Source organism: Octopus bimaculoides, chromosome 1 (assembly GCF_001194135.2).
Source record: "Octopus bimaculoides isolate UCB-OBI-ISO-001 chromosome 1, ASM119413v2, whole genome shotgun sequence".
NCBI lineage: Eukaryota > Metazoa > Mollusca > Cephalopoda > Octopoda > Octopodidae > Octopus > Octopus bimaculoides.
The window spans coordinates 125,669,892-125,684,345 of record NC_068981.1 but is presented as its reverse complement, the minus strand read 5'-3'; the positions used below and the strand labels follow the sequence as shown (position 1 = coordinate 125,684,345).

Sequence of the window (14,454 nt, the reverse complement as noted above, 5' to 3'; positions counted from 1 at the left end):
GTGTGTGTGTGTGTGTGTGTGTGTGTGTGTGTGTGTATGGGTGTGGGTGCCTATCAGCCATCTGTGACTACTTGTGTGCATGAAGGTATGGGTGTGTGTGTCAGCTGTGTACATCAGTTACATGAGTAACATTTGTATGAATAAGTGTGTATGTGTGTGTGTACATGTGTGCACATGCAAATGTGTGTATTAGTGCTTGTTGTATATGCATATGTGCATGTATGTGTTTACAATATGTGTGATTATGGAGGATCGGTGAACATGAGCATGTACATTCCTGTATTTATATGCATACATATGAATGTGTGCATGTTTGCCTGGAAGAACATGTATGCTGGAACGTTAATCTCACTTCTAACAACACCATGTGACCCACCTTGAGCAACAGCAGCCATATTTCCTGGAGCCACCTTGGACTTTCTTCATCTCTCCATTTGGAAACAGCCCAATGAACTAGGTTTCTGTAAGGAGCTTACATAACCTTAAGTCAAATTGCTTTAAATAATATGAAATATATATATATATATATATACACATATATATACCTTTTACTTTTTACTTGCTTCAGATATGAAACTGTTGCTATGCTGAAGCATGCACACATACAAAATCACACACCCTAAACACATATACACAAACACGCATGAAGGGGTTAGTCAAATGATATCAGCCCCAGTACTTATTTTTTACACCTGGTACTTATTCTATCAGTCTCTTTTGCTGAACTGCTAGGCTACAAGAATATAAACAAACCAACACCAGTTGTCTAGCAGTGGTAGGGGAGAAACACATACATGCACATGTGCACAAGCACACACACACACACACACACACATTTACACATACATACACACACATGATAGTTTCAGTTTGTGCCCACTAAATTACAAGGCTTTGGTTGGCCTGAGGCTATTGTAGAAGATACTTGCCCAAGTGCCATGCAGTGAGACTGATCCTGGAACCATGTGGTGGGGAAAACAAACTTCTACCTCACATTTGTGCCTGTGCCTATAAAATAAATAATAGCATTCCCATGCTGAGAATGGAACCTGGACGGAAGCCAGGAATCTTAACCATGTATATATATATATATATATATATATATATATATTGGGTCATCCCATAAATATTGCAGTTTTTTTCAATTGCATGAACTAAAAGTCGGAGTGGGATAGGATAAGCTATCTGCATCAACTTGCTATAAAAGTAGGTAGTAATTTTACGTTGTCCTTATTCTTAGTGCAAGTTTTGAAAAGTGCAGTTCGATTTTAACAGTTATTTTTTCAAAGCTATAACAGAAGTGACAAAGGGGCATATTTTGCTTTATGAGTTCGATAAAGGCAACAACACACGGCAAAGCGTGAGGAATATTAATGCAATATATTGGGATCGGACAATGAATGTAAGTAGTGGTTCCAGAAATTCCAAGCTAGAAACTACAGCCTAGAAGACAAACCTTGTAGAGCTCAGCAAGGATGTTCTGCAAATCCTTATGGAACAAAATCCCATCATAACTGTTGAGGAATTAGCAGAGGAGCTTGGATTTATTCACTCAACCACTTGTCAACACCTGTGTACCATTAGAAAAGTTAGTAAATTGGAACAATGGGTTCCTCACAAACTTTCCAAATACCACAACCCTGAAATGTGGTACAATATGGACAGATTTTTGAATACCAAGGAACTTTTATGGAGATATAACAATTTAAAGGATAAGCATATTACAATGGATAATACTAAGTGGACTCTTCCTTTTTCTCTCTCTTTTTCTTTTTTCTTTGTGATGTAATCTTGGGACTGAGAATGTTTGCGGCTAAAGATAGCTTTAAACCATCCTTTCTATCAATTATATACTCAGATAATGATGCAACAACTGTTTGTGTATAAAGCTTAAAACACGTGTACCGCGGAATCCTTTGTGTTCTGTTTTCATTTTATGTTTATATATATGTATATATATATATATATATATATATATACATAACAAATGGAGGACAGAAAATGGAATATACATCTAGCATCGATTCCTCTTGTGGGACACTCAACAACTGGTTTAGGAGCATCCAGTGGTGCAGATGTATCTCATCGGATAATAAATAAATAAAAACAACTCGTTAAAATTACTGTTCCACAATGTAATTTACTGTTTTGTAGAGAGAAAAACAGCCAGATGAAAGAAAAATCTTCATATATATAGAAGATCAAAAATAAAACTGCAGAAGACAAAAAGAGAAACAAACACGTCATCCAGCAAGAAAAGTATTGAAAATAACCATTAACAGATATGGATGTATAAACAGCCTTGGGCAAGCTGCATGGCACGAGTACACGTGTTCATACAAGCATCAACACACCATGAAGGTATCCTATGCCAACTCTGCTAATTTAGAGCAGCTTATGCATTGCATAAACAACAGCAAAATGTGGAAAAGGTTCAATAACCCACCTACTGGATCTAGCAAACATTTGCATCTAAATACCAACCAAGGAGATGTAAACCGCATTGATAAACACCAATTTGTAGTAGTAGAAATACTCATGGTACAGCTAGCACGGTAACAACGCCCGTTAATGAAGTCGGGACTGCCTTATCATCATCATCATCATCATCGTTTAACGTCCGCCTTCCATGCTAGCATGGGTTGGACGATTTGACTGAGGACTGGTGAAACCGGATGGCAACACCAGGCTACAATCTAATATACAAATAAATACGATAAATGCTCATGCAGAGATAAATCAAAATATCCTTTGATGAATCTCTGTATAAGTACAAATCTTGTATATAAATGTACTGTGCACACAAGGGGAGGGCCCTATGTTTACATTGGGCAGACGGCTGATCCATTTAAGAATCATTATCGTAACCATGTTGCCAACTTTAAGTCAATCAATAAGAGACATTCAGCATCTTTGGAATATATTATAGGGCAACTGAAGGAGGGTAAAACGAAGTACAACATTAATTGTTCAATGCAAGACCATACAATGTAATTTCCAGGAGATGCCGCCTCTGCTCCAAGGAATCCCTGTCTATTCTGTAGACTAAAGAGTATATACTTAATAGAATTTCTGAATGACTATCGAGATACCTACATGCATATAAATGTACTTTCACACAATGCAGTGAGAATGAACTTTGAGTAACCATTAACTTAATGCAATTTAATTTACTTTAAGGTATGGATGACTTAAATTTACTTTTAACCTCCCCGTTCTTCTAAACACCAAGTAAATAACTAACTTGCTTTGTTATACACACACACACACATACACATATATATATATACACACACACACACATATATATATACACACACACCACCCTCATTTCAATGTTCACTTTTCTTTGCATGTGCGTATGCTCACATTTTTGCTAATGCTTGTATGAGCGTGTGTACTCATGCTATATGCAGCTTGCCCGAGGGCATTTATACATCCATATCTGTTAACGGTTATTTTCAATACTTTTCTCACTGGATTACGTGTTTGTTTCTCTTTTGTCTTATGCAATTTTATTTTTGATCTTCTACATACATGAAGATTTTTCTTCTGTCTGGCTGTTTTTCTCTCTACAAAACAGTAAGTTACATTGTGGAACAGTCATTCTAACAAGTTGTTTTTATTTATATATCACCCGATGAGATACATCAGCACCACCGGATGCTCCTGAACCAATTGTTGCATGTCCCATAAGAGGAATCGATGCTAGAAGTGTCAAAACAATTGTCGTGATTAAATAATAAATTTTCATATATTCCAACTTCTGTCTTTCATTTGTTATATACCTAACGATCACTATGAAAATGATCGTGCTTTACCAGGTGTAAACCATTTGTTTTATTGTCCATTATATATATATATATATATATATATATATATATATATATATATATATATATATATATATATATATATATATATATATGTATATATATATATGCATGTATGTATTTGCATGTTTGTGTGTGTATGTGCATGTATGTCTGCCACAGCCTGACCCCATGGAAGAAGTCATTTACCCTAAATACCATATAGGAAGATGGAACTCAAAACAACTTGATTGCAAAGTGAATTTCTTAATCGCATACATATGAGCTTTGCTCTATATTACTCACTTGAACTTTGTATTTCTTACAGACAAATTTTATTCTGCTAGATTGCTTTATCCTGATTAAGAACTTAGTGTTCAAGAAGTTGATCAGTCCAAACACTAATTCAGTGCTTTTTCTATTCTACACTTGTATTAGTATCTTCACACACAATCTCTAACTTATAAAATGATAATGGTACATTGGGCATCATTTCAAAAGTAGGAGGAATGACATGGGAGTTGGTGTGAATCAGCTGAAGAGGTGGGGGAGGGAGAAAGAAGTTAAAGTTGACAGAAGAACATTGAAACTAACAAGCAATAGTTAGGAGGAGGTAAAGAGGATAAAAGTTATGCAGTGATGAATGTTAAATACATGACATAAGATTACCTACACACATTGTAAGCAATCTTCCCTTCATGAAACACACACACACACGCACAAATAGAAAGATAAACTTGATAAGCAGTTGGCGGCGGGGATAAGGAAACAGTAAAACATATGTGTTTGTGTGTGCATGTATATATATATGTGTGTGTGTGTGTAAATATATATATATATATATATATATATATATATATATATATATACATATATATACACACACACACCACCCTCATTTCAATATTCACTTTTCCTTGCTCACATGATTGCAAGGAATTATTGAGTTGGATTTTCTAAGACTGGATTTTTGGCTTTTGCCAACCCTCACTTGTCTCCAAGTAAAGCAATACTTCTCCATGGCAAGGTATGTTTACACAGAAGATTGGAAACAATGGACATTTCCTGTATGACAGTGACACTTGATTACAACTATCAAGCAATGTCAAGACAAGAAGAAAGTAACACAGATACACATCCATGCACCACATATGTATACATATATACATGATAAGATTTTTTAAGTTTCTATCTTCCAAATCCAGGAGTTATAGTAGAAGACACTTGTTTCAGATACCACACAGTGGGAATGAACCTGGAACTGTGTGGTTGGGAAGCTAGTGTAGAAGACAGGCATTAAATAATGCTGCTGCCATTGTTGATACATATATGCATTCATACACATGTACATACACACAAATGTATGTATGTATGTATGTATGTATGTATGTATGTATGTATGTATGTATGCATGCATGCATGCATGGTGTGTGTGTGTGTCCTTAGAACTCTTAGATAAAAGCATAGCTCTCTACCTTGAAGATTTCAAGTTACTGAAGTCAAAATTCAACATAAGAGAAAAGATTTCGTAGTAGATACCTAACCTGTGTGTGTGTGTGTGTGTGTGTGCATGTGAAGATATCTATTTTTATAACTGAGTTGATCACACGCTGTAATCATTATTGTCAACGGTTCTCTTGAATTCTTCCTCATTTTACCTCATATTATGAACCAGATATGTTTCATCTTTCAAAATACATAATTAGAACAGAGTGGGTGCTCTATATTACTAACATACTGATAATATTCGTTTCTACTCTAGGCACAAGACCTAAAATTTCGGGTGAATGGGCCAGTCGATTAGATTGACCCCTGTATGCAACTGGTACTTGCATACTGATAATATTAAATAACAACCAGTTACAAGGAGTTACAACACTGTTATGTGAAATGAAAATTGACAATTAACTATCATTGTAATTAGAACTGTTCTTTCTGGTGTAAATACTATCAAGAAAGGTATGTACATCCAGTTTCAGCATTATCAGAAGTTCTTCAGGTTTTCAGTTCATGTAGCTATCAAAAAAAATCGTTTTCGTTTTCACAGAAAAGTTCATTTTGTTATTATTCACTCTCTTATTACATTATAGACCTTTATTATTACCATCTTTTGCTTTTCCTTTCATTGGATTCAGCTAGAGGCTGTAGCTATGCTGGGGTACTGCCATTAAAAAGTCACTTAAGGTTCTATTGAGTCAATACAAATATCATGAGTAATGCATATATTCTGGAGATGTTACAAGAGATAGTATTCACACCAGAAAGTAATATCTAGGAGCAAAAATAGTTCCCATGATTAGATAAGACAAATAATTAACTTGCATGATTGATGTGTCATTATGATAAAAGACAGTATGGCAAGTACATTGTTAAATGTGGTACACTGTATTGTGTGACATCTTGGGTAAGTGTTATCTACTATAACCTTGGACTAACCAAAGCCTTGTGAGTGGATTTGGTAGATAGAACCTAAAAGACACCCGTCATATATGTAAACATATGTATCTATGTGTGTTTGTGCAACTGTGAGATCCTTTGCCTTGACATTACATGGTGATTATAAAAGAGCATCACTACCATGTTAGTGATGTTGTTCATTTTCAATCTTCTGTAAAAAATATGTTTGGCCACTCACAAGGCTTGGAAACAGAATTGGCAACAGGAAAAGCATCCAGCAGTAGAAAAATTTGCTTCAACAAATCTCATCTGATGCATGGAAGCATGGAAAAGTTGAACATTAAACAATGAGGATACTGATGAGGATGGGCTTTGATGAAAATAAATTTGAAAATAATCACTGACAGCTTTGGAAGGATTCCAAATCCATTAGAATAACTTGCATTTAACATGAACATGTATGTACAGAAACACACACACACACACACACACACACACACACACACACACACACACACACACACACACACAGAAATATACATTCTTACAAATTTTATACATTATCCAATACCCATAACGTAAAGACTTAAAAGTTACAAGCACTCTAGATACAAAACTCAAAGGGAAGACTCATTTATAGCTCTCAGCTAGCATTTCATAGTACTTGCATGATATATTGCTTGAAAATAATCCTTGGTATTAAGTGAGAAACACTAAAAATATTGGTTATATTCCTGTGAGAAGAGGGAGAGAGGGAGAGAGAGAGAGAGGGGGGGTGAGTAGATTCTCATTGATCGAGGAGGATCATATGGTCAAATATATGGAAATACTGAAATGCTGTTATTGCTAGTCACGCTCCTATCATCAAGGGACGGCTATTCTGCTACACTTGTTGAATGTATTGGTCGAGGGTTAAATAAGAAGGCTGAGGGTTTTCAGACTTACGCAAGCTGTCCAGAATGAAGTTCTTCCACTGTCAACAATCAGATAATATCACGGATAACTGGTAAGATGATAATATTGAGTATTTTAGTTGTGTTATACACTGAATTATGACAAGGCTTTAACAACAATGTTCCAGTGCGTGTTTGTCTACTCCAAGCTTCATTCCAGATTCAGCTGTCCACGATTGTTCATGGAAGTTATCAACAACTCAGAGTAGACAATAAAATGTTGATATAATATACATATCTATCCACTCAACCCTATGTACTGAGATCTATATCAAAAAATATTTGCACTGTGTAAAGTATATTTGAATATACCTTGTAATTCATTATATATAAAAGAGAGAGAGAGAGCGTATGTGAGTGTGTGTGTGTGTGTGTATACACACACACACACACACACACACACATATATATAGGGTGTCTCGAAATTAAGGCTACTGAAGTTTCAGGCTTTAATAACTATCAATAAATATGATAAGATATGAAAATTATACATCATTATAAAAGCTTAGTGTGTCTTCTTTTTGTTTCAGACTAAATAAATTCAGATTTATAAATTAGATAATGGCTATAGGCCGAAATACAATTATAACCCTCCACAAAGAATGTGAAAGTAATACAGCTATAGCGAAAAAGCTTAAAATGAACTGAACGGTAGTCTGGAAAATTGTCAAGAAATTTCAAGAGACTGGTTCCACCGCTGATCAACCTGGACGTGGCTGAAAAAGAAGTGTGCAGACTCCTCACCTTATCAAAAGTTCCAGAGAAAAGATACAGCAAAATCTTTGTTGTTCCATTAGAAAACTGGCTGCCACAGCAAAAGTAAACCAAAAATCGATGTATCGGGTGCTGAAAGATCTCAAGACCCAACCTTACAAGATGAGCCACTGTCATGAGCTCATGCAAGTTTATAAGGCCATGAAAATGGAGAGAAGAAGTCTTATCCAGTGTCAAGATTGTTGAAGGCACACTGCCCAACCTGGTGTTCACTGGTGAAATGAAATTTGACATCAAACAGACAGTAAACCACCAGAATGACCGACTTTGGAATGTATCTGGCTTCATCGAGGGTAGACTCATAAATGAACATAAAGATCTAGTCAGTTATGATTCAGGTGGCTGCAACAGCTACTGGCAGATTGAATTGCTTCATGGTGCTGTTTTTCTCAAAGATGGTGCCCAGCTGACCCTACTATACTATGTAGTTGGCAAAATCAAAAACAAACTATGCGCATGCAGGGAATTAAAAATATAAAATGGAGACAATTTACTCATTGCACCCTGTATATATATATATATATATATATATATATATATATATATATATATACAAACACACATATGTACACATAGAAAGACAGAGATACATACACAATAAATCAGGACTCACAAAGACTGGTGTTGGCCTGCATTGGTAAGACTTGTAGAATTTACTAAAAATCAACAAAGAAGGAGCAAGTGTACTTGCTATGGGGAGAGGAAAATCAGATGACCTTCTTCATATAAAAATTGACAGGAGTGAAATTAAAAAGAGTGACAGAAAAATTTCACATCCTCTGTTTTAGAAAAAAAAAAGTGGCTGCAACTGATGAAGAAGACAAGACTACATCAGCTTCATACAGACATAAATAGTAACAGTAGAGAGAAACTTGAGGATAAAAGTAAAAGGAAAGAGGAGTGCAATGAGGAGGACAAATGGGTGAAAGTAAGGGTGAAGTGAAGGGAAAAACTGAGGTGAGAGGGGAGTTGAAGAATAAGGAAGGGATTACTGAATAAGGAGTAGGTGTAGGAGTCATAGGAAAATGTTCATTTTAATCTGTTGGAGATGGTGCTAAGTTTGAATATGAAGCATTGTTCCATTTCCGAGAATGTACTGATCAATGGTGCATGAAGATGCATACACACACACATATACACACATACATACATGCATATATATGTGTATGTGTGTGTGTGTATGTATATATATATATATGTGTGTGTGTGTGTGTGTGTGTGTGTGTGTGTGTGTGTGTGTGTGTGTGTAAATAAATATATATGCATATATATGTGTGTGTATATATATATATATATATATATGTGTGTGTGTGTATGTATTTATATATATGTATATATATATCATATACATGTTTACATATAAATATATACATATCTTACATATAATAAAACACAATGTCTTGTAAATATATAATATAGATATTTTATATCTAAACATACACATATTTTACACACAAACTATATATATATATATATATATATATATATATATATATATATATATGTATGTATGTATGTATAATTGAGGTGGTATGTTATAAAGTAAATGGCATGTTATAAAGTAAAAAGAACAACAATGGGTACAAACATCACACCCACTCTTACAAAGCTAGTAACAGTATTTTTAGAAGAAAAGTATGTCTAATCAGTGGTTGTTTTTTTTATCTATGTTTCAAAACTTATTGAAAAGAAAATTGGACAGAATTTACTGGAAAATTCTTTCCTATTTCTGAACAGAAATAAGAAAGATCTTAAAAGATTTCAAAAATCAATAGCATTCATAAATTGATCAAATTCACAATACAAATGAATGAAAGGACATTTCCTTGTCTGAACATTTTGATAATTAAAGACAATGTGATTATTACACTGATCTTTACAGCAAAGGCACATATACACAACACTGCTTAACCTTTAGATCCTGCAAAACCCCATACTAAAAAGAAAAAAAAAACATTTAATATGCCAAGGTGTATATGTGCAATACATAGACTCGTCTACATGAGAAATGTTACTAGAGGAACTATAAAATCTTTCTCCAGAGACAAAAGTAACCAAAAAGAAGAAAAAAAAAATAAATAAGGCCATAATTAAAGCAAAATAAATCTCAATCTCTGACTTATGAAGAAACTCTAAGAATTAGAAGGAAGACTCAAAAGGATTAGAATTGCAGTCACCCAATATCACAGAAACCACAACAAAAATTGAAGAAAGTATAGTGATAAATTAGGAAATGTGGATGGGCAAAAGCTACAAGTGATGGTTAGAAATAGGTCAGGATTGACTTTCATGAATAATGAATATAGGTAGAAAGGTGGAGAAAGGAGATAATAATGGGAGGATGTCAGTAAAAGTAGCTCAGGGAAGAGAAGTTAATGATTGTTAGTACAGAAAGAGTGAGAAGCAGCAGAATAATAAAACTAAAAATAAAATAATGATGAGAGATAAATGATGGGAGAGTGTGGTAAAATTGCAGGAGTGTGGGATAGAGAGAGAGGGTGAGAGATATAGAGTGATTGGGGTGGAAGAGTCCATAAATATGTCAGGGTGAGTATAGTACAGTGAAAAAAGGTGCAAGGCAGTTGGGAGTGGATATGAAATGGTATAGTCATGTATGAGTGTCAATAGGATATAATTCAAGGGAGAGAAAGATATGTAAGAGAAAGGATGTAATTCAAGGGAGAGAAAGAAGGTGATTTATGGAAGATTGAGGCAGGACAATGTTAAGAATGAGGGATGAATGTCAAAAGGAAGTGGTTCCAGGAAGGAGAGATAACATATCAAGCAAAGCCATTTCCCTGATAGAAGTAGAGTACTGTTTGTTTTCCTATATACTAAAACTTTAGTCTTTTCTAATCTAACTTTGAGGTTCTTAGATTCCAGATTTTGCTGGCATACATGGAATTTCAATTTTCATTCTACTAGAGACTCAGCTATAGGAAAAAGATCATCAACATATAAAGCAGTAAAGCAGCTTACTTTTAACTAAATACTTATCCAGTTGTTGCCTCATTAGAAAGAGAGTATCCGTAGTATTTCTCCCACACAGAAAAAGCTAACTGTATCTCATCTGGGCTAATTCTCTTCCTAATTAACTGAACTATAACATTTTTGTAACTTTCATGACCTGTCCAGCAATTTGATACATCTGTAATTACCTCTCTCTAAGGTATCTTCTTTATTTCTGTACCCTAAAAACACTTATGCCTGTCAATGAAAATAATGCATCCTCATCGACTAAATAAGTGACTAAACAGTATCCAACTCCACCAGGTATTTTAAGCATCTCAGCAGTAATTCCTGACAGACCAGGGGTTTTCTACTCCTTCAGAATGACTGGTCTCTCTATTGAGTATTCACCAGAAAGACACACTTTTTCCCATGCATTCTCAACATTCAATAACCTTTCACTGTAGCACTTCTACATCTCTATTCTTTCAGTATCACCAAGTGCAAGGTTGCTACTCTTCTCTCCAGCAACTCATTTCTTTCTGATATGCAGCTTTGTAAACTGGAACACTTCACATTGCTGAAGCTCATATTATAAAACATTGGCAAGCCTCATACATTCTACTTCATCCCTTGGTAACTAAAACTGTTGCTGGACATCATTTCTAGCTACTTGATAGAATTTTCTGCTGCACTAAATTTTCCAGTGGTTCAAAGGCTTTGAACAATTGGAAAATTCTCCTTTTATGCAGTTAACAACATATGTCTTCTATCAGCACACTACCCTTAGGCTGATTGGAAATTTGCATCAGACACATTTGGTCCACAGAGCACAATAGGTTGTTTAGTACAAACTTCTAGTTATTCTGTGCTATATGCCTCTACTTTTTCTTCTTTTTCATGTCTCTATACATGGACATAATCTGTTCCAGCATCCTGTCTGTTAACCAAATTGTTTGCTACATGAGTAAATGGATTAAATATAAAGGTAATCTGTTCCAAGCCACACACAGACTCCACACAAAGGAACCAAATAATGTTTTATTTGTCCATCCATCAACATCAAATACACAAATATATGTGCTGAAAAGTTCCTGGCTTTCAAGGAAATCACGAAAGGCCTGGTTGGCAGCCCAACTTTCTGAGTTCTTTTACAGAGCTTAGGGAAAATGAAGAATTACGGCAATCTGAGAGGGGAATATGTTGAATATTATCATAATTAACTGATCCTCCTATATTTTCTTTTACCCAAAGCCAGGAACTTTTCAGCACCTACTCGTATATACTGTGTGTGTGTGTGCATGTATGTGTGAGTTCTTTTCCCTTTGTCTTGCATCTGTTTATGCATAGTTATGTCTTTAGCCCCAAAATAAAAAAAACAAAACTTTTCTATATAAAATATGAAAATGTTCAAGCTATATGAAATATATACATGTATGTTAAACTATTTTGAACACACTCTCCCAGACACTTATATGTCTGTTTAGTTTACTCATGGTTGTTCCAATTTTAGCCAATTTGCTGCATATAATTTCTTTCCGAAAATCTGTTCACTACACAGTTTATTCATTTGGTATACCATTGTGTCATCTCGTCACGGTTTGTTGTTCAAATTTCAGCTCGTTAAGTGAATAGGCTCTCAGTCACTTATACATGTGCATAGTCAGCTCATGGTCCTTTGATCAAATTTCAGCTCATTATGTGAGTTTAATTTTCTTCAGAAAAACCATACATTGCCCAATTTGTTCATTTAGCAAACTGTTTATATCTGGACATGGATACCCTGCTGTATGTGTATACATGGTAGCCCAAAAGTATGTTTACAGTTATCACAGTAGAACTTTAAATTTCTTTTAAAACATTTTATTACATTTAAATTTCTATCTTACAAACTGAAAAGGGAGCTTGACAAAATTAACTGAATTAGCATAGAATAATGGTTTCATATTTTTTTATAATTAAGATCTAAACTATTAATATATGAATGTGAAAGAGATAGTTGAATAACTTTTGGGCCACCCTGTGTGTGTATATATATACATATATATATGTATATATATTTACACCCCTACACAATCCAACCCCACCTTTCCTATTCAGCCCATCTAACCCCCACCCCATCCCTTACACCCACTCCCATATACACCATCATACCACACAACACCACATCACATCACAGCACTGACCACTTCCCAGTCCCACACCATCATCCACATACCTACACATACACACACGCACACGTCAAGGTCACCAGCCCTCTTCCACACACACATACATGCTCTCCTATACACATGCACCTTCGTTTTGGGATCACGACTACTTTATTATCTTCCCTTCTTCTTAGCTCTCCTGTGTGACCCTTCTGTTCGGCATTTGCCATGTTAGATCGCTAGCCACTACACATTCTTTATTTTCTCTCCTTGTTTCTTTCTGTGTTCTTTTCTGGAGAAGAGCATAGGCTCGAAACATTAAAAACTTTTTCACTTCCTGAGTGTTAAACTAATACATCTGTCTGTTGTCTACACCACCTGTCTTTGTCTTTTGTCTTTTTGTGAATTCTCCCGCTATATATATATATATATATATATATATATATATATATATATATATATATATATATATATAGATATATATATATAGATATATATATATACATACATATGTATATACATACATACATATATTTTATCTTTTACTTGCTTCAGTCATTAGACTGTAGCCATGCTGAGGCACTACCTTGACATACATGCACACACACATGAACACACACACAAACACACACACACACATACACACACACACACAATGCATATATGGGGATAAATTATCCAGGTTGGTACTGTAAGAGCTCTCAAGTATAATCCAGGTTCTGGCTGACCACATCAAGTAGTAAGAAGCATCAAGGGTCGCTTAGGGCAAGCAATCCCACTCAGTTCACTTCAGACCAAGCTAGTGGTAAGACCCTGAATGAAGGTGCATAGCAAAATATTGCTGGTTACATATGCAACTGTATATACTCTATGCAGCAGAAACACATGTTGGTCATTTTAACTAACTAATTATGCAGTATAATTAACTGTTAAATTAAAAGAAAAATTTGAAGATGTACCTGTCTCTGTATTCTTTGTAACTGTTATACACACACACACACACATAATACAATGGACACTTATGTCAATTACAACTGTTCATTTAATTGGATAACCTTCTCATTGAATAATCATTCAAAGTGACTAAGAATGTTACAGTCATTTGACCTGCTTAATGTAATTTTCATATGGAATCAGAGTTATGTACTACGTTGGGCTGGTCTTCTAAACTGCAAGTACACTTTATCCAATGTGATCTACAGTTTTACAAGCTGTGGGGCAACCTCAGGTTATGCCAAAAGTATTGTGAGCAACCCAAATATCAAAACTAAGACTTGATGACTGAAAAGTGAACTGCTTAACCAGTAACTCACACACACACACACACACACTTACATCCAATCATGGATTTATAAAATTATACATACAAATAAACATATATACATACATACATATATATATATATATATATATATATAT

General features: G+C 34.8%; 1 protein-coding gene across 3 annotated transcripts in view; it reads right to left on the bottom strand.

Moving 5' to 3' along the window:
• Nucleotides 1–14,454, bottom strand: part of LOC106878725 (potassium channel subfamily T member 2) — a 747,999-nt gene that overhangs the window by 317,748 nt on the left and 415,797 nt on the right. The gene's annotated exons all lie outside the window — the stretch shown is intronic.